The following is a 19,507-nucleotide window of genomic DNA, read 5'->3' on the forward strand; positions in this document are numbered from 1 at the left end:
CGGTATGCCTGGCCGTCGTGGTGGACAGTGACCTGGCATTCAGTGCTCGGCACTGGGGCAGCCCTGGGCCCGAGCTACCTTGGGCTTCCAGGGTAGGGGCTCGATCCTTGGCACCCAGGTGGGACCAGTTGTGGGTGGGCGGCGTCCCGGCCCACAGTCCCTGACCGCCCCCCTCAGCTCACGTCCTCGGGAGAAAGCGGGGACCCGTCGAAACCCTGTGCTCCGTGCCATGCTCACGTGCCGTTGTGCCGACGGCTGGGCTCGCCCAGGGGCCTCGATCTCCCTTGTTTGGGGATGCCCAGGTAAGGGCAGCTGGCACCCTGGGCCCTGCTCCGTCTGTGCGCACATCAGCCGTGCGTGGGTCGGCCATATGCCCGGCCGCCACCGGCCAGGTTTGGGAAAGGTAGCCCTCGGCAGACTGGCCGGGGCCCCAGACTGGGGCGTTGGGACAGCTGGTCTCTCCGTGTCTCCTCAGAAGCCCATCCACCATCGAGGAGTTCGCCCGCACCAGCTCGTCTTGCCTGGCCCAGCCCTGCCCACAGGTCCAATGTCTCAGGACCCCGGCGCATGGCGCAGTCCGGCACGCGGCCCCGGTAAGCGGGGTCTGGGTGCGACGGGACCGCACGCATCGCCACCAACTTGCTTGGGTCAATGATGAGAACTCATATGGTCTCGAAGAGCGATGATGACCTAAAAATCATGCTCAATAGGATTACGCTGAGGCCCAATGCAGGCGTCTGTGGCGGGATCTCAGCATCCCCCGGAGCCTCGTGACCCTGGAGGGGCGCTGCAGTTGGGAGCTTGAGGCCAAAGATCCCTCGGGGATCCCTGCTCCTGCCCTGGAACGCCCGTGCACGTCGGGGGCCCCTCGAGGTGTTGAGGCAGGCGACCGGACTAGAGACCGAATCCCCCTCCGAGGACAGCTCCTCGGGAGCCATGCCTCACGAACCCTTGTCTCCTTGTGTCTTGCAGCGTGCCTTGGGCGCCAGGTGGTAGGCGCAGCGTTGCCCAAGACAGGTGAGTGGGAGACTCTGGGCCTGGCGGGAGATGGCAGGCGCCATGGGCACAGTACGCGAGGCCCCAGTCACGGCATGGGCACTGGCTCCACCGCTGTGCTAGGGGTGGGGGCCCCCGTTGTCCACACCGCGTTGGCTTGCCCGTGAACAGGCTCCCTTGAGCCATCCCAGGTCAGGGAATGTGAACGTTGTGCCGCGTGACTGGCAAGACTGGATCCCGGGGGGATGCCGCCATCGATCGGCGTGTCCCTGAGGCCTCCTTGGACCTCCCTTTGTGTCCTGTGGGCCCGCGAGGAGACGGGTCGGAGGACCCTTGGCGTCAGGGGCTTCTGTCCCCCTGAGCCAGTGGTGGTTGCTCGAGGCAACCCCAGCGCATGTTGCCTGGGGCTGGAGAGGGCAGAGCTCCTGCCCTCTGAACCAGAATCCCAAGGACGTTGGGAGCCTGGGAGGCTGCTGAACTACAGCCCTCCCTGTTTCCTTGGGCTGACGATTGAGCATGGTTTGGCTGGCCTTGGGCAAGAATGGGCGAGCCCCAGGCCCCAGCGGGCACTGGGCGAGAGCCTGTCCTCCCAGGCCCAAGAGGAGGGGCCGCCACGCGGGGAGACTCAGGACCCCGTTGCAGGGCAGGGCAGTGGTCTCCTGCCTTGCGCTGTTGGTAGACCGTGACCCGCGACTCCCACTCCAGACCTTTACCATCTGGGCATGGGGGCGAACGTTGGCTTCGAGTGCCAGCGCCCGGATGCATGGACGACAGCCTGGCCAATCTGGGGTCGGCGTCTTCCTGGCCGTACGTTCTGGGGCCGCCCCCGTTGGCTTGGGGCCCCGGTAGGCATCGAGGTGTTAGGCATCGATAACCCAGCTTTCCCGGCCACGTCCTGGGGCCTTTCTCAGCAAGGGGTGGCTCCCACAGGGGCCCTGATATCCACTCTTTCTGGAGGCCCAGGGATGGACAGCGGCCTCCCAGGGCCCTGTTCCTTGCTTGCGGCGCCGAGCCTTGGGTCCTTCATCCACACGCCTGGCCAGCAGCGGCCAGGGCTTCGGGCGTGACCCATCGTGGCCGCATGGGGCACGTGCCACGGAGCTGGCCCCTCTGATAGACGGCCTCTCCCTCTGTCCTTAGAAGCCCCTTCCCAAGGGAGGATCTCGCCTTGACGACCAAGTCTTGCTTCTCCCAGCCCCGCCCAAAGGGCCCGTGTCTCAGATCGCCGGGGCATGGGCCTGCCCCGATCGCTCCCTCGGTAAGCGCGTTGTGAGTGTGCCGGGACTCACGCGTCGTCCCCGGCTCGCTTGGGTCAATGATGAGAACTCATATGGTCTCGAAGAGCGATGATGACCTAAAAATCATGCTCAATAGGATTACGCTGAGGCCCAGTGCAGAGGACCGTGCGGGGATCAGCATCCCGCAGACCCTCGGGGCATTGAGGGCTCGCTGCAGCTGGGCGCTAGAGGAGAAGGAACTCTCGAGCGTCTCTGCGTTGGGCCCGGAACGTAGGCGCACCTGCGGGTGCCCACGGGGCTGTTCCGGCACTGATGCTTGCCCACCGTCCCAATCCTCTTCCCAGGACAGCTCCCCGGGAGCCATGGCTTGGCCCTCCTCGTCCCCTCGTGTCCTTCGGCGGGCCTGGCTGGCAAGGTTCTCGGTGCGTCGACAAGCAACATAGGTGAGCGGAAGCCTCTGGGCTTGGAGGGAGGCCCGAGACGCCTTGGGAAGCGGGTAGCCCAGCAGTGACTCTGCAGCAGGCCCTGGGCTTGGGGTGGCTGTCCTCGTTGTCCAGACGTCGTTGACCTCCCCGTGAGCGGGTGCCCTTGAGCCATCCCAGGTGCAGGGAACGCGAACGTGGGGCCGTGTGGCTGGCAAGTCCTGGAAAGCGCGGAGTGGCCGCCATAGGCCCAGGTGCCCCTGAGGCCTCCTGACCCATCCGGGCGTGTCCCGTGGGCCCAGGAACGTAGGGCACGTGAGACCCGTGGTCTCAGAAGCTTCTGTGTCCTTCAGCCACTGGGTGCTGCTCGAGGCACGGGACTTGGCATGTTTCGGCGGGCTGACGAGGCCTGAGCTCCGCTGCCCCAGCGCAGACGCCCAAGGCGCTGGAGACCCCGCCAGGCTGCTTCCGAAGAGCGCAGGAGGATTCCTTGTGCTCGCCAGACAGCCAGGTACCACTGGGCCTAGGGGTAGGATCTGCGAGTTCCAGGCCCTATCAGCCATTGCGTCGGAGCCTCTCCCCTGAGACTCTCAAGCACCTGGGATGGGTCCTGACGAAGCGGCGCTGCACGGCGAGAGTCCGGACCCTCGCCCGGGGCGGCCAGTGGGCGGTGTGCCTGGCCGTCGTGGTGGACAGTGACCTGGCATTCAGTGCTCGGCCCTGGGGCAGCCCTGGGCCCGAGCCACCTTGGGCTTCCAGGGTAGGGGCTCCGATCCTTGGCTCCCAGGTAGGACCAGGTGTGGGTGGGCGGCGTCCCGGCCCACAGTCCCTGACCGCCCCCCTCAGCTCACGTCCACGGGAGACAGCGGGGACCCGTCGAAACCCTGTGCTCCGTGCCATGCTCACGTGCCGTTCTGCCGACGGCTGGGCTCGCCCAGGGGCCTCGATCTCCCTTGTTTGGGGATGCCCAGGTAAGGGCAGCTGGCACCCTGGGCCCTGCTCCGTCTGTGCGCACATCAGCCGTGCGTGGGTCGGCCATATGCCCGGCCGCCACCGGCCAGGTCTTTGGGAAAGGTAGCCCTCGGCCGTCTGGCCGGGGCCCCAGACCGGGGCGTTTGGACAGCTGGTCTCTCCGTCTCTCCTCAGAAGCCCATCCACCATCGAGGAGATCGCCCGCACCAGCTCGTCTTGCCTGGCCCAGCCCTGCCCACAGGTCCAATGTCTCAGGACCCCGGCGCATGGCGCAGTCCGGCACGCGGCCCCGGTAAGCGGGGTCTGGGTGCGACGGGACCGCACGCATCGCCACCAACTTGCTTGGGTCAATGATGAGAACTCATATGGTCTCGAAGAGCGATGATGACCTAAAAATCATGCTCAATAGGATTACGCTGCGGCCCAATGCAGGCGTCTGTGGCGGGATCTCAGCATCCCCCGGAGCCTCGGGACCCTGGAGGGGCGCTGCAGTTGGGAGCTTGAGGCCAAGGATCCCTCGGGGATCCCTGCTCCTGCCCTGGACCGCCCGTGCACGTCGGGGGCCCCTCGAGGTGTTGAGGCAGGCCACCGGCCTAGAGACCGAATCCCCCTCCGAGGACAGCTCCTCGGGAGCCATGCCTCACGAACCCTTGTCTCCTTGTGTCTTGCAGCGTGCCTTGGGCGCCAGGTGGTAGGCGCAGCGTTGCCCAAGACAGGTGAGTGGGAGACTCTGGGCCTGGCGGGAGATGGCAGGCGCCATGGGCACAGTCCGCGAGGCCCCAGTCACGGCAGGGGCACTGGCTCCACCGCTGTGCTAGGGGAGGGGGCCCCCTTGTCCACACCGCGTTGGCTTGCCCGTGAACAGGCTCCCTTGAGCCATCCCAGGTCAGGGAATATGAACGTTGGGCCGCGTGACTGGCACGACTGGATCCCGGGGGGATGCCGCCATCGATCGGCGTGCCCCTGAGGCCTCCTTGGACCTCCCTTTGTGTCCTGTGGGCCCGCGAGGAGACGGGTCGGAGGACCCTTGGCGTCAGGGGCTTCTGTCCCCCTGAGCCAGTGGTGATTGCTCGAGGCAACCCCAGCGCATGTTGCTTGGGGCTGGAGAGGGCAGAGCTCCTACCCTATGAACCAGACTCCCAAGGACGTGGGGAGCCTGGGAGGCTGCTGAACTACAGCCCTCCCTGTTTCCTTGGGCTGACGATTGAGCATGGTTTGGCTGGCCTTGGGCAAGAATGGGCGAGCCCCAGGCCCCAGCGGGCACTGGGCGAGAGCCTGTCCTCCCAGGCCCAAGAGGAGGGGCCGCCACGCGGGGAGACTCAGGACCCCGTTGCAGGGCAAGGCAGTGGTCTCCTGCCTTGCGCTGTTGGGAGACCTTCACCCACGACTCCCACTCCAGACCTTTACCATCTGGGCATGGGGGCGAACGTTGGCTGCGAGTGCCAGTGCCCGGAGGCCTGGTCGACAGCCGGGCCAATCTGGGGTCGGCGTCTTCCTGGCCGTACGTTCTGGGGCCGCCCCCGTTGGCTTGGGGCCCCGGTAGGCATCGAGGTGTTGGCATCGATAACCCAGCGTTCCCGGCCACGTCCTGGGGCCTTTCTCAGCAAGGGGTGGCTCCCACAGGGGCCCTGATATCCACTCTTTCTGGAGGCCCAGGGATGGACAGCGGCCTCCCAGGGCCCTGTTCCTTGCTTGCGGCGCCGAGCCTTGGGTCCTTCATCCACACGCCTGGCCAGCAGCGGCCAGGGCTTCGGGCGTGACCCATCGTGGCCGCATGGGGCACGTGCCACGGAGCAGGCCCCTCTGATAGACGGCCTCTCCCTCTGTCCTTAGAAGCCCCTTCCCAAGGGAGGATCTCGCCTTGACGACCAAGTCTTGCTTCTCCCAGCCCCGCCCAAAGGGCCCGTGTCTCAGATCGCCGGGGCATGGGCCTGCCCCGATCGCTCCCTCGGTAAGCGTGTTGTGGGTGGGCAGGGACCTCACGCGTCGCCCCCGGCTCGCTTGGGTCAATGATGAGAACTCATATGGTCTCGAAGAGCGATGATGACCTAAAAATCATGCTCAATAGGATTACGCTGAGGCCCAGTGCAGAGGACCGTGCGGGGATCAGCATCCCGCAGACCCTCGGGGCATTGAGGGCTCGCTGCAGCTGGGCGCTAGAGGAGAAGGAACTCTCGAGCGTCTCTGCGTTGGGCCCGGAACGTAGGCGCACCTGCGGGTGCCCACGGGGCTGTTCCGGCACTCATGTTTGCCCACCGTCCCAATCCTCTTCCCAGGACAGCTCCCCGGGAGCCATGGCTTGGCCCTCCTCGTCCCCTCGTGTCCTTCGGCGGGCCTGGCTGGCAAGGTTCTCGGTGCGTCGACAAGCAACATAGGTGAGCGGAATCCTCTGGGCTTGGAGGGAGGCCGGAGACGCCTTGGGAAGCGGGTAGCCCAGCAGTGACTCTGCAGCAGGCCCTGGGCTTGGGGTGGCGGTCCTCGTTGTGCAGACGTCGTTGACCTCCCCGTGAGCGGGTGCCCTTGAGCCATCCCAGGTGCAGGGAACGCGAACGTGGGGCCGTGTGGCTGGCAAGTCCTGGAAAGCGCGGAGTGGCCGCCATAGGCCCAGGTGCCCCTGAGGCCTCCTGACCCATCCGGGCGTGTCCCGTGGGCCCAGGAACGTAGGGCACGTGAGACCCGTGGTCTCAGAAGCTTCTGTGTCCTTCAGCCACTGGGTGCTGCTCGAGGCCGGGGACTTGGCATGTTTCGGCGTGCTGACGAGGCCTGAGCTCCGGTGCCCCAGCGTACACGCCCAAGGCGCTAGAGACCCCGCCAGGCTGCTTCCGAAGAGCGCAGGAGGATTCCTTGTGCTCGCCAGACAGCCAGGTACCACTGGGCCTAGGGGTAGGATCTGCGAGTTCCAGGCCCTATCAGCCATTGCGTCGGAGCCTCTCCCCTGAGACTCTCAAGCACCTGGGATGGGTCCTGACGAAGCGGCGCTGCACCGCGAGAGTCCGGACCCTCGCCCGGGGTGGCCAGTGGGCGGTGTGCCTGGCCGTCGTGGTGGACAGTGACCTGGCATTCAGTGCTCGGCCCTGGGGCAGCCCTGGGCCCGAGCCACCTTGGGCTTCCAGGGTAGGGGCTCCGATTCTTGGCTCCCAGGTGGGACCAGGTGTGGGTGGGCGGCGTCCCGGCCCACAGTCCCTGACCGCCCCCCTCAGCTCACGTCCACGGGAGACAGCGGGGACCCGTCGAAAACCTGTGCTCCGTGCCATGCTCACGTGCCGTTCTGCCGACGGCTGGGCTCGCCCAGGGGCCTCGATCTCCCTTGTTTGGGGATGCCCAGGTAAGGGCAGCTGGCACCCTGGGCCCTGCTCCGTCTGTGCGCACATCAGCCGTGCGTGGGTCGGCCATATGCCCGGCCGCCACCGGCCAGGTCTTTGGGAAAGGTAGCCCTCGGCCGTCTGGCCGGGGCCCCAGACCGGGGCGTTTGGACAGCTGGTCTCTCCGTCTCTCCTCAGAAGCCCATCCACCATCGAGGAGATCGCCCGCACCAGCTCGTCTTGCCTGGCCCAGCCCTGCCCACAGGTCCAATGTCTCAGGACCCCGGCGCATGGCGCAGTCCGGCACGCGGCCCCGGTAAGCGGGGTCTGGGTGCGACGGGACCGCACGCATCGCCACCAACTTGCTTGGGTCAATGATGAGAACTCATATGGTCTCGAAGAGCGATGATGACCTAAAAATCATGCTCAATAGGATTACGCTGAGGCCCAATGCAGGCGTCTGTGGCGGGATCTCAGCATCCCGCGGAGCCTCGGGACCCTGGAGGGGCGCTGCAGTTGGGAGCTTGAGGCCAAGGATCCCTCGGGGATCCCTGCTCCTGCCCTGGACCGCCCGTGCACGTCGGGGGCCCCTCGAGGTGTTGAGGCAGGCCACCGGCCTAGAGACCGAATCCCCCTCCGAGGACAGCTCCTCGGGAGCCATGCCTCACGAACCCTTGTCTCCTTGTGTCTTGCAGCGTGCCTTGGGCGCCAGGTGGTAGGCGCAGCGTTGCCCAAGACAGGTGAGTGGGAGACTCTGGGCCTGGCGGGAGATGGCAGGCGCCATGGGCACAGTCCGCGAGGCCCCAGTCACGGCAGGGGCACTGGCTCCACCGCTGTGCTAGGGGTAGGGGCCCCCGTTGTCCACACCGCGTTGGCTTGCCCGTGAACTGGCTCCCTTAAGCCATCCCAGGTCAGGGAATGTGAACGTTGGGCCGCGTGACTGGCACGACTGGATCCCGGGGGGATGCCGCCATCGATCGGCGTGCCCCTGAGGCCTCCTTGGACCTCCCTTTGTGTCCTGTGGGCCCGCGAGGAGACGGGTCGGAGGACCCTTGGCGTCAGGGGCTTCTGTCCCCCTGAGCCAGTGGTGATTGCTCGAGGCAACCCCAGCGCATGTTGCTTGGGGCTGGAGAGGGCAGAGCTCCTACCCTATGAACCAGACTCCCAAGGACGTGGGGAGCCCGGGAGGCTGCTGAACTACAGCCCTCCCTGTTTCCTTGGGCTGACGATTGAGCATGGTTTGGCTGGCCTTGGGCAAGAATGGGCGAGCCCCAGGCCCCAGCGGGCACTGGGCGAGAGCCTGTCCTCCCAGGCCCAAGAGGAGGGGCCGCCACGCGGGGAGACTCAGGACCCCGTTGCAGGGCAGGGCAGAGGTCTCCTGCCTTGGGCCTTTGGGAGACGGTGACCCGCGACTCCCACTCCAGACGTTTACCATCTGGGCATGGGGGCGAACGTTGGCTGCGAGTGCCAGCGCCGGGATGCATGGACGACAGCCGGGCCAATCTGGGTTCGGCGTCTTCCTGGCCGTACGTTCTGGGGCCGCCCCCGTTGTCTTGGGGCCCCGGTAGGCATCGAGGTGTTAGGCATCGATAACCCAGCGATCCCGGCCACGTCCTGGGGCCTTTCTCAGCGAGGGGTGGCTCCCATAGGGGCCCTGATATCCACTCTTTCTGGAGGCCCAGGGATGGACAGCGGCCTCCCAGGGCCCTGTTCCTTGCTTGCGGCGCCGAGCCTTGGGTCCTTCATCCACACGCCTGGCCAGCAGCGGCCAGGGCTTCGGGCGTGACCCATCGTGGCCGCATGGGGCACGTGCCACGGAGCAGGCCCCTCTGATAGACGGCCTCTCCCTCTGTCCTTAGAAGCCCCTTCCCAAGGGAGGATCTCGCCTTGACCACCAAGTCTTGCTTCTCCCAGCCCCGCCCAAAGGGCCCGTGTCTCAGATCGCCGGGGCATGGGCCTGCCCCGATCGCTCCCTCGGTAAGCGCGTTGTGGGTGGGCAGGGACCTCACGCGTCGCCCCCGGCTCGCTTGGGTCAATGATGAGAACTCATATGGTCTCGAAGAGCGATGATGACCTAAAAATCATGCTCAATAGGATTACGCTGAGGCCCAGTGCAGAGGACCGTGCGGGGATCAGCATCCCGCAGACCCTCGGGGCATTGAGGGCTCGCTGCAGCTGGGCGCTAGAGGAGAAGGAACTCTCGAGCGTCTCTGCGTTGGGCCCGGAACGTAGGCGCACCTGCGGGTGCCCACGGGGCTGTTCCGGCACTCATGCTTGCCCACCGTCCCAATCCTCTTCCCAGGACAGCTCCCCGGGAGCCATGGCTTGGCCCTCCTCGTCCCCTCGTGTCCTTCGGCGGGCCTGGCTGGCAAGGTTCTCGGTGCGTCGACAAGCAACATAGGTGAGCGGAAGCCTCTGGGCTTGGAGGGAGGCCCGAGACGCCTTGGGAAGCGGGTAGCCCAGCAGTGACTCTGCAGCAGGCCCTGGGCTTGGGGTGGCTGTCCTCGTTGTCCAGACGTCGTTGACCTCCCCGTGAGCGGGTGCCCTTGAGCCATCCCAGGTGCAGGGAACGCGAACGTGGGGCCGGGTGGCTGGCAAGTCCTGGAAAGCGCGGAGTGGCCGCCATAGGCCCAGGTGCCCCTGAGGCCTCCTGACCCATCCGGGCGTGTCCCGTGGGCCCAGGAACGTAGGGCACGTGAGACCCGTGGTCTCAGAAGCTTCTGTGTCCTTCAGCCACTGGGTGCTGCTCGAGGCACGGGACTTGGCATGTTTCGGCGGGCTGACGAGGCCTGAGCTCCGGTGCCCCAGCGCAGACGCCCAAGGCGCTGGAGACCCCGCCAGGCTGCTTCCGAAGAGCGCAGGAGGATTCCTTGTGCTCGCCAGACAGCCAGGTACCACTGGGCCTAGGGGTAGGATCTGCGAGTTCCAGGCCCTATCAGCCATTGCGTCGGAGCCTCTCCCCTGAGACTCTCAAGCACCTGGGATGGGTCCTGACGAAGCGGCGCTGCACGGCGAGAGTCCGGACCCTCGCCCGGGGCGGCCAGTGGGCGGTGTGCCTGGCCGTCGTGGTGGACAGTGACCTGGCATTCAGTGCTCGGCCCTGGGGCAGCCCTGGGCCCGAGCCACCTTGGGCTTCCAGGGTAGGGGCTCCGATCCTTGGCTCCCAGGTAGGACCAGGTGTGGGTGGGCGGCGTCCCGGCCCACTGTCCCTGACCGTCCCCCTCAGCTCACGTCCACGGGAGACAGCGGGGACCCGTCGAAACCCTGTGCTCCGTGCCATGCTCACGTGCCGTTCTGCCGACGGCTGGGCTCGCCCAGGGGCCTCGATCTCCCTTGTTTGGGGATGCCCAGGTAAGGGCAGCTGGCACCCTGGGCCCTGCTCCGTCTGTGCGCACATCAGCCGTGCGTGGGTCGGCCATATGCCCGGCCGCCACCGGCCAGGTCTTTGGGAAAGGTAGCCCTCGGCCGTCTGGCCGGGGCCCCAGACCGGGGCGTTTGGACAGCTGGTCTCTCCGTCTCTCCTCAGAAGCCCATCCACCATCGAGGAGATCGCCCGCACCAGCTCGTCTTGCCTGGCCCAGCCCTGCCCACAGGTCCAATGTCTCAGGACCCCGGCGCATGGCGCAGTCCGGCACGCGGCCCCGGTAAGCGGGGTCTGGGTGCGACGGGACCGCACGCATCGCCACCAACTTGCTTGGGTCAATGATGAGAACTCATATGGTCTCGAAGAGCGATGATGACCTAAAAATCATGCTCAATAGGATTACGCTGAGGTCCAATGCAGGCGTCTGTGGCGGGATCTCAGCATCCCGCGGAGCCTCGGGACCCTGGAGGGGCGCTGCAGTTGGGAGCTTGAGGCCAAGGATCCCTCGGGGATCCCTGCTCCTGCCCTGGACCGCCTGTGCACGTCGGGGGCCCCTCGAGGTGTTGAGGCAGGCCACCGGCCTAGAGACCGAATCCCCCTCCGAGGACAGCTCCTCGGGAGCCATGCCTCACGAACCCTTGTCTCCTTGTGTCTTGCAGCGTGCCTTGGGCGCCAGGTGGTAGGCGCAGCGTTGCCCAAGACAGGTGAGTGGGAGACTCTGGGCCTGGCGGGAGATGGCAGGCGCCATGGGCACAGTCCGCGAGGCCCCAGTCACGGCAGGGGCACTGGCTCCACCGCTGTGCTAGGGGTAGGGGCCCCCGTTGTCCACACCGTGTTGGCTTGCCCGTGAACAGGCTCCCTTGAGCCATCCCAGGTCAGGGAATGTGAACGTTGGGCCGCGTGACTGGCACGACTGGATCCCGGGGGGATGCCGCCATCGATCGGCGTGCCCCTGAGGCCTCCTTGGACCTCCCTTTGTGTCCTGTGGGCCCGCGAGGAGACGGGTCGGAGGACCCTTGGCGTCAGGGGCTTCTGTCCCCCTGAGCCAGTGGTGATTGCTCGAGGCAACCCCAGCGCATGTTGCTTGGGGCTGGAGAGGGCAGAGCTCCTACCCTATGAACCAGACTCCCAAGGACGTGGGGAGCCTGGGAGGCTGCTGAACTACAGCCCTCCCTGTTTCCTTGGGCTGACGATTGAGCATGGTTTGGCTGGCCTTTGGCAAGAATGGGCGAGCCCCAGGCCCCAGCGGGCACTGGGCGAGAGCCTGTCCTCCCAGGCCCAAGAGGAGGGGCCGCCACGCGGGGAGACTCAGGACCCCGTTGCAGGGCAGGGCAGTGGTCTCCTGCCTTGCGCTGTTGGGAGACCGTCACCCACGACTCCCACTCCAGACCTTTACCATCTGGGCATGGGGGCGAACGTTGGCTGCGAGTGCCAGTGCCCGGAGGCATGGTCGACAGCCGGGCCAATCTGGGGTCGGCGTCTTCCTGTCCGTACGTTCTGGGGCCGCCCCCGTTGTCTTGGGGCCCCGGTAGGCATCGAGGTGTTAGGCATCGATAACCCAGCGTTCCCGACCACGTCCTGGGGCCTTTCTCAGCAAGGGGTGGCTCCCACAGGGGCCCTGATATCCACTCTTTCTGGAGGCCCAGGGATGGACAGCGGCCTCCCAGGGCCCTGTTCCGTGCTTGCGGCGCCGAGCCTTGGGTCCTTCATCCACACGCCTGGCCAGCAGCGGCCAGGGCTTCGGGCGTCACCCATCGTGGCCGCATGGGCCACGTGCCACGGAGCAGGCCCTTCTGATAGATGGCCTCTCCCTCTGTCCTTAGAAACCCCTTCCCAAGGGAGGATCTCGCCTTGACGACCAAGTCTTGCTTCTCCCAGCCCCGCCCAAAGGGCCCGTGTCTCAGATCGCCGGGGCATGGGTCTGCCCCGATCGCTCCCTCGGTAAGCGCGTTGTGGGTGGGCAGGGACCTCACGCGTCGCCCCCGGCTCGCTTGGGTCAATGATGAGAACTCATATGGTCTCGAAGAGCGATGATGACCTAAAAATCATGCTCAATAGGATTACGCTGAGGCCCAGTGCAGAGGACCGTGCGGGGATCAGCATCCCGCAGACCCTCGGGGCATTGAGGGCTCGCTGCAGCTGGGCGCTAGAGGAGAAGGAACTCTCGAGCGTCTCTGCGTTGGGCCCGGAACGAGGCACACCTGCGGGTGCCCACGGGGCTGTTCCGGCACTCATGCTTGCCCACCGTCCCAATCCTCTTCCCAGGACAGCTCCCCGGGAGCCATGGCTTGGCCCTCCTCGTCCCCTCGTGTCCTTCGGCGGGCCTGGCTGGCAAGGTTCTCGGTGCGTCGACAAGCAACATAGGTGAGCGGAAGCCTCTGGGCTTGGAGGGAGGCCCGAGACGCCTTGGGAAGCGGGTAGCCCAGCAGTGACTCTGCAGCAGGCCCTGGGCTTGGGGTGGCGGTCCTCGTTGTGCAGACGTCGTTGACCTCCCCGTGAGCTGGTGCCCTTGAGCCATCCCAGGTGCAGGGAACGCGAACGTGGGGCCGGGTGGCTGGCAAGTCCTGGAAAGCGCAGAGTGGCCGCCATAGGCCCAGGTGCCCCTGAGGCCTCCTGACCCATCCGGGCGTGTCCCGTGGGCCCAGGAACGTAGGGCACGTGAGACCCGTGGTCTCAGAAGCTTCTGTGTCCTTCAGCCACTGGGTGCTGCTCGAGGCCCGGGACTTGGCATGTTTCGGCGGGCTGACGAGGCCTGAGCTCCGGTGCCCCAGCGCAGACGCCCAAGGCGCTGGAGACCCCGCCAGGCTGCTTCCGAAGAGCGCAGGAGGATTCCTTTTGCTCGCCAGACAGCCAGGTACCACTGGGCCTAGGGGTAGGATCTGCGAGTTCCAGGCCCTATCAGCCATTGCGTCGGAGCCTCTCCCCTGAGACTCTCAAGCACCTGGGATGGGTCCTGACGAAGCGGCGCTGCACGGCGAGAGTCCGGACCCTCGCCCGGGGCGGCCAGTGGGCGGTATGCCTGGCCGTCGTGGTGGACAGTGACCTGGCATTCAGTGCTCGGCCCTGGGGCAGCCCTGGGCCCGAGCCACCTTGGGCTTCCAGGGTAGGGGCTCGATCCTTGGCACCCAGGTGGGACCAGTTGTGGGTGGGCGGCGTCCCGGCCCACAGTCCCTGACCACCCCCCTCAGCTCACGTCCTCGGGAGAAGGCGGGGACCCGTCGAAACCCTGTGCTCCGTGCCATGCTCACGTGCCGTTGTGCCGACGGCTGGGCTCGCCCAGGGGCCTCGATCTCCCTTGTTTGGGGATGCCCAGGTAAGGGCAGCTGGCACCCTGGGCCCTGCTCCGTCTGTGCGCACATCAGCCGTGCGTGGGTCGGCCATATGCCCGGCTCCCACCGGCCAGGTCTTTGGGAAAGGTAGCCCTCGGCCGTCTGGCCGGGGCCCCAGACCGGGGCGTTTGGACAGCTGGTCTCTCCGTGTCTCCTCAGAAGCCCATCCACCATCAAGGAGATCGCCCGCACCAGCTCGTCTTGCCTGGCCCAGCCCTGCCCACAGGTCCAATGTCTCAGGACCCCGGCGCATGGCGCAGTCCGGCACGCGGCCCCGGTAAGCGGGGTCTGGGTGCGACGGGACCGCACGCATCGCCACCAACTTGCTTGGGTCAATGATGAGAACTCATATGGTCTCGAAGAGCGATGATGACCTAAAAATCATGCTCAATAGGATTACGCTGAGGCCCAATGCAGGCGTCTGTAGCGGGATCTCAGCATCCCCCGGAGCCTCGTGACCCTGGAGGGGCGCTGCAGTTGGGAGCTTGAGGCCAAAGATCCCTCGGGGATCCCTGCTCCTGCCCTGGACCGCCCGTGCACGTCGGGGGCCCCTCGAGGTGTTGAGGCAGGCCACCGGACTAGAGACCGAATCCCCCTCCGAGGACAGCTCCTCGGGAGCCATGCCTCACGAACCCTTGTCTCCTTGTGTCTTGCAGCGTGCCTTGGGCGCCAGGTGGTAGGCGCAGCGTTGCCCAAGACAGGTGAGTGGGAGACTCTGGGCCTGGCGGGAGATGGCAGGCGCCATGGGCACAGTCCGCGAGGCCCCAGTCACGGCAGGGGCACTGGCTCCACCGCTGTGCTAGGGGTGGGGGCCCCCGTTGTCCACACCGCGTTCGCTTGCCCGTGAACAGGCTCCCTTGAGCCATCCCAGGTCAGGGAATGTGAACGTTGGGCCACGTGACTGGCACGACTGGATCCCGGGGGGATGCCGCCATCGATCGGCGTGCCCCTGAGGCCTCCTTGGACCTCCCTTTGTGTCCTGTGGGCCCGCGAGGAGACGGGTCGGAGGACCCTTGGCGTCAGGGGCTTCTGTCCCCCTGAGCCAGTGGTGATTGCTCGAGGCAACGCCAGCGCATGTTGCTTGGGGCTGGAGAGGGCAGAGCTCCTACCCTATGAACCAGACTCCCAAGGACGTGGGGAGCCTGGGAGGCTGCTGAAGTACAGCCCTCCCTGTTTCCTTGGGCTGACGATTGAGCATGGTTTGGCTGGCCTTGGGCAAGAATGGGCGAGCCCCAGGCCCCATCGGGCACTGGGCGAGAGCCTGTCCTCCCAGGCCCAAGAGGAGGGGCCGCCACGCGGGGAGACTCAGGACCCCGTTGCAGGGCAGGGCAGTGGTCTCCTGCCTTGCGCTGTTGGGAGACCGTCACCCACGACTCCCACTCCAGACCTTTACCATCTGGGCATGGGGGCGAACGTTGGCTGCGAGTGCCAGTGCCCGGAGGCATGGTCGACAGCCGGGCCAATCTGGGGTCGGCGTCTTCCTGGCCGTACGTTCTGGGGCCGCCCCCGTTGTCTTGGGGCCCCGGTAGGCATCGAGGTGTTAGGCATCGATAACCAAGCGTTCCCGGCCACGTCCTGGGGCCTTTCTCAGCAAGGGGTGTCTCCCACAGGGGCCCTGATATCCACTCTTTCTGGAGGCCCAGGGATAGACAGCGGCCTCCCAGGGCCCTGTTCCTTGCTTGCGGCGCCGAGCCTTGGTTCCTTCATCCACACGCCTGGCCAGCAGCGGCCAGGGCTTCGGGCGTCACCCATCGTGGCCGCATGGGCCACGTGCCACGGAGCAGGCCCTTCTGATAGATGGCCTCTCCCTCTGTCCTTAGAAACCCCTTCCCAAGGGAGGATCTCGCCTTGACGACCAAGTCTTGCTTCTCCCAGCCCCGCCCAAAGGGCCCGTGTCTCAGATCGCCGGGGCATGGGTCTGCCCCGATCGCTCCCTCGGTAAGCGTGTTGTGGGTGGGCAGGGACCTCACGCGTCGCCCCCGGCTCGCTTGGGTCAATGATGAGAACTCATATGGTCTCGAAGAGCGATGATGACCTAAAAATCATGCTCAATAGGATTACGCTGAGGCCCAGTGCAGAGGACCGTGCGGGGATCAGCATCCCGCAGACCCTCGGGGCATTGAGGGCTCGCTGCAGCTGGGCGCTAGAGGAGAAGGAACTCTCGAGCGTCTCTGCGTTGGGCCCGGAACGTAGGCGCACCTGCGGGTGCCCACGGGGCTGTTCCGGCACTCATGCTTGCCCAACGTCCCAATCCTCTTCCCAGGACAGCTCCCCGGGAGCCATGGCTTGGCCCTCCTCGTCCCCTCGTGTCCTTCGGCGGGCCTGGCTGGCAAGGTTCTCGGTGCGTCGACAAGCAACATAGGTGAGCGGAAGCCTCTGGGCTTGGAGGGAGGCCCGAGACGCCTTGGGAAGCGGGTAGCCCAGCAGTGACTCTGCAGCAGGCCCTGGGCTTGGGGTGGCTGTCCTCGTTGTCCAGACGTCGTTGACCTCCCCGTGAGCGGGTGCCCTTGAGCCATCCCTGGTGCAGGGAACGCGAACGTGGGTCCGTGTGGCTGGCAAGTCCTGGAAATTGCGGAGTGGCCGGCATATGCCCAGGTGCCCCTGAGGCCTCCTGACCCATCCGGGCGTGTCCCGTGGGCCCAGGAACGTAGGGCACGTGAGACCCGTGGTCTCAGAAGCTTCTGTGTCCTTCAGCCACTGGGTGCTGCTCGAGGCCCGGGACTTGGCATGTTTCGGCGGGCTGACGAGGCCTGAGCTCCGGTGCCCCAGCGCAGACGCCCAAGGCGCTGGAGACCCCGCCAGGCTGCTTCCGAAGAGCGCAGGAGGATTCCTTGTGCTCGCCAGACAGCCAGGTACCACTGGGCCTAGGGGTAGGATCTGCGAGTTCCAGGCCCTATCAGCCATTGCGTCGGAGCCTCTCCCCTGAGACTCTCAAGCACCTGGGATGGGTCCTGACGAAGCGGCGCTGCACGGCGAGAGTCCGGACCCTCGCCCGGGGCGGCCAGTGGGCGGTGTGCCTGGCCGTCGTGGTGGACAGTGACCTGGCATTCAGTGCTCGGCCCTGGGGCAGCCCTGGGCCCGAGCTACCTTGGGCTTCCAGGGTAGGGGCTCGATCCTTGGCACCCAGGTGGGACCAGGTGTGGGTGGGCGGCGTCCCGGCCCACAGTCCCTGACCGCCCCCCTCAGCTCACGTCCTCGGGAGAAGGCGGGGACCCGTCGAAACCCTGTGCTCCGTGCCATGCTCACGTGCCGTTGTGCCGACGGCTGGGCTCGCCCAGGGGCCTCGATCTCCCTTGTTTGGGGATGCCCAGGTAAGGGCAGCTGGCACCCTGGGCCCTGCTCCGTCTGTGCGCACATCAGCCGTGCGTGGGTCGGCCATATGCCCGGCCCCCACCGGCCAGGTCTTTGGGAAAGGTAGCCCTCGGCCGTCTGGCCGGGGCCCCAGACCGGGGCGTTTGGACAGCTGGTCTCTCCGTGTCTCCTCAGAAGCCCATCCACCATCGAGGAGATCGCCCGCACCAGCTCGTCTTGCCTGGCCCAGCCCTGCCCACAGGTCCAATGTCTCAGGACCCCGGCGCATGGCGCAGTCCGGCACGCGGCCCCGGTAAGCGGGGTCTGGGTGCGACGGGACCGCACGCATCGCCACCAACTTGCTTGGGTCAATGATGAGAACTCATATGGTCTCGAAGAGCGATGATGACCTAAAAATCATGCTCAATAGGATTACGCTGAGGCCCAATGCAGGCGTCTGTGGCGGGATCTCAGCATCCCCCGGAGCCTCGTGACCCTGGAGGGGCGCTGCAGTTGGGAGCTTGAGGCCAAAGATCCCTCGGGGATCCCTGCTCCTGCCCTGGACCGCCCGTGCACGTCGGGGGCCCCTCGAGGTGTTGAGGCAGGCCACCGGACTAGAGACCGAATCCCCCTCCGAGGACAGCTCCTCGGGAGCCATGCCTCACGAACCCTTGTCTCCTTGTGTCTTGCAGCGTGCCTTGGGCGCCAGGTGGTAGGCGCAGCGTTGCCCAAGACAGGTGAGTGGGAGACTCTGGGCCTGGCGGGAGATGGCAGGCGCCATGGGCACAGTCCGCGAGGCCCCAGTCACGGCATGGGCACTGGCTCCACCGCTGTGCTAGGGGTGCGGGCCCCCGTTGTCCACACCGCGTTGGCTTGCCCGTGAACAGGCTCCCTTGAGCCATCCCAGGTCAGGGAATGTGAACGTTGGGCCGCGTGACTGGCAAGACTGGATCCCGGGGGGATGCCGCCATCGATCGGCGTGCCCCTGAGGCCTCCTTGGACCTCCCTTTGTGTCCTGTGGGCCCGCGAGGAGACGGGTCGGAGGACCCTTGGCGTCAGGGGCTTCTGTCCCCCTGAGCCAGTGGTGGTTGCTCGAGGCAACCCCAGCGCATGTTGCCTGGGGCTGGAGAGGGCAGAGCTCCTGCCCTCTGAACCAGAATCCCAAGGACGTTGGGAGCCTGGGAGGCTGCTGAACTACAGCCCTCCCTGTTTCCTTGGGCTGACGATTGAGCATGGTTTGGCTGGCCTTGGGCAAGAATGGGCGAGCCCCAGGCCCCAGCGGGCACTGGGCGAGAGCCTGTCCTCCCAGGCCCAAGAGGAGGGGCCGCCACGCGGGGAGACTCAGGACCCCGTTGCAGGGCAGGGCAGTGGTCTCCTGCCTTGCGCTGTTGGGAGACCGTGACCCGCGACTACCACTCCAGACCTTTACCATCTGGGCATGGGGGCGAACGTTGGCTTCGAGTGCCAGCGCCCGGATGCATGGACGACAGCCTGGCCAATCTGGGGTCGGCGTCTTCCTGGCCGTACGTTCTGGGGCCGCCCCCGTTGGCTTGGGGCCCCGGTAGGCATCGAGGTGTTAGGCATCGATAACCCAGCTTTCCCGGCCACGTCCTGGGGCCTTTCTCAGCAAGGGGTGGCTCCCACAGGGGCCCTGATATCCACTCTTTCTGGAGGCCCAGGGATGGACAGCGGCCTCCCAGGGCCCTGTTCCTTGCTTGCGGCGCCGAGCCTTGGGTCCTTCATCCACACGCCTGGCCAGCAGCGGCCAGGGCTTCGGGCGTCACCCATCGTGGCCGCATGGGGCACGTGCCACGGAGCAGGTCCCTCTGATATATCGCCTCCCCTCTGTCCTAGAAACCCCTTCCCAAGGGAGCATCTCGCCTCGACGACCAAGTCTTGCTTCTCCTAGCCCCGCCCAAAGGGCCCGTGTCTCAGATCGCCGGGGCATGGGCCTGCCCCGATCGCTCCCTAGGTAAGCGCGTTGTGAGTGTGCCGGGACTCACGCGTCGCCCCCGGCTTGTTTGGGTCAATGATGAGAACTCATATGGTCTCGAAGAGCGATGATGACCTAAAAATCATGCTCAATAGGATTACGCTGAGGCCCAGTGCAGAGGACCGTGCGGGGATCAGCATCCCGCAGACCCTCGGGGCATTGAGGGCTCGCTGCAGCTGGGCGCTAGAGGAGAAGGAACTCTCGAGCGTCTCTGCGTTGGGCCCGGAACGTAGGCGCACCTGCGGGTGCCCACGGGGCTGTTCCGGCACTCATGCTTGCCCACCGTCCCAATCCTCTTCCCAGGACAGCTCCCCGGGAGCCATGGCTTGGCCCTCCTCGTCCCCTCGTGTCCTTCGGCGGGCCTGGCTGGCAAGGTTCTCGGTGCGTCGACAAGCAACATAGGTGAGCGGAAGCCTCTGGGCTTGGAGGGAGGCCCGAGACGCCTTGGGAAGCGGGTAGCCCAGCAGTGACTCTGCAGCAGGCCCTGGGCTTGGGGTGGCTGTCCTCGTTGTCCAGACGTCGTTGACCTCCCCGTGAGCGGGTGCCCTTGAGCCATCCCTGGTGCAGGGAACGCGAACGTGGGGCCGTGTGGCTGGCAAG

The 19,507-nt window shown here is 66.3% G+C and overlaps 12 non-coding genes across 12 annotated transcripts; all 12 read left to right on the forward strand.

Moving 5' to 3' along the window:
- Window positions 1-645: 645 nt before the first annotated feature.
- On the forward strand, window positions 646-726 carry LOC122895003. The gene has a single exon (XR_006381991.1). It is a non-coding gene; the product is annotated as a small nucleolar RNA SNORD115 (small nucleolar RNA).
- Window positions 727-2,305: 1,579 nt separating this feature from the next.
- LOC122895004 lies at window positions 2,306-2,386 on the forward strand. The gene has a single exon (XR_006381992.1). It is a non-coding gene; the product is annotated as a small nucleolar RNA SNORD115 (small nucleolar RNA).
- Window positions 2,387-3,972: 1,586 nt separating this feature from the next.
- Window positions 3,973-4,053, forward strand: LOC122895112. The gene has a single exon (XR_006382095.1). It is a non-coding gene; the product is annotated as a small nucleolar RNA SNORD115 (small nucleolar RNA).
- A 1,578-nt stretch (window positions 4,054-5,631) lies between these two features.
- Window positions 5,632-5,712, forward strand: LOC122895005. Its single transcript, XR_006381993.1, has one exon. It is a non-coding gene; the product is annotated as a small nucleolar RNA SNORD115 (small nucleolar RNA).
- A 1,586-nt stretch (window positions 5,713-7,298) lies between these two features.
- On the forward strand, window positions 7,299-7,379 carry LOC122895006. The gene has a single exon (XR_006381994.1). It is a non-coding gene; the product is annotated as a small nucleolar RNA SNORD115 (small nucleolar RNA).
- Window positions 7,380-8,959: 1,580 nt separating this feature from the next.
- LOC122895007 lies at window positions 8,960-9,040 on the forward strand. Its single transcript, XR_006381995.1, has one exon. It is a non-coding gene; the product is annotated as a small nucleolar RNA SNORD115 (small nucleolar RNA).
- Window positions 9,041-10,626: 1,586 nt separating this feature from the next.
- On the forward strand, window positions 10,627-10,707 carry LOC122895116. The gene has a single exon (XR_006382099.1). It is a non-coding gene; the product is annotated as a small nucleolar RNA SNORD115 (small nucleolar RNA).
- A 1,580-nt stretch (window positions 10,708-12,287) lies between these two features.
- Window positions 12,288-12,368, forward strand: LOC122895008. The gene has a single exon (XR_006381996.1). It is a non-coding gene; the product is annotated as a small nucleolar RNA SNORD115 (small nucleolar RNA).
- A 1,584-nt stretch (window positions 12,369-13,952) lies between these two features.
- On the forward strand, window positions 13,953-14,033 carry LOC122895009. The gene has a single exon (XR_006381997.1). It is a non-coding gene; the product is annotated as a small nucleolar RNA SNORD115 (small nucleolar RNA).
- A 1,580-nt stretch (window positions 14,034-15,613) lies between these two features.
- On the forward strand, window positions 15,614-15,694 carry LOC122895010. The gene has a single exon (XR_006381998.1). It is a non-coding gene; the product is annotated as a small nucleolar RNA SNORD115 (small nucleolar RNA).
- Window positions 15,695-17,279: 1,585 nt separating this feature from the next.
- Window positions 17,280-17,360, forward strand: LOC122895011. Its single transcript, XR_006381999.1, has one exon. It is a non-coding gene; the product is annotated as a small nucleolar RNA SNORD115 (small nucleolar RNA).
- A 1,577-nt stretch (window positions 17,361-18,937) lies between these two features.
- LOC122895012 lies at window positions 18,938-19,018 on the forward strand. The gene has a single exon (XR_006382000.1). It is a non-coding gene; the product is annotated as a small nucleolar RNA SNORD115 (small nucleolar RNA).
- The last annotated feature ends 489 nt before the right edge of the window (window positions 19,019-19,507 follow it).

This window comes from Neovison vison, chromosome 13 (assembly GCF_020171115.1).
Source record: "Neovison vison isolate M4711 chromosome 13, ASM_NN_V1, whole genome shotgun sequence".
NCBI lineage: Eukaryota > Metazoa > Chordata > Mammalia > Carnivora > Mustelidae > Neogale > Neogale vison.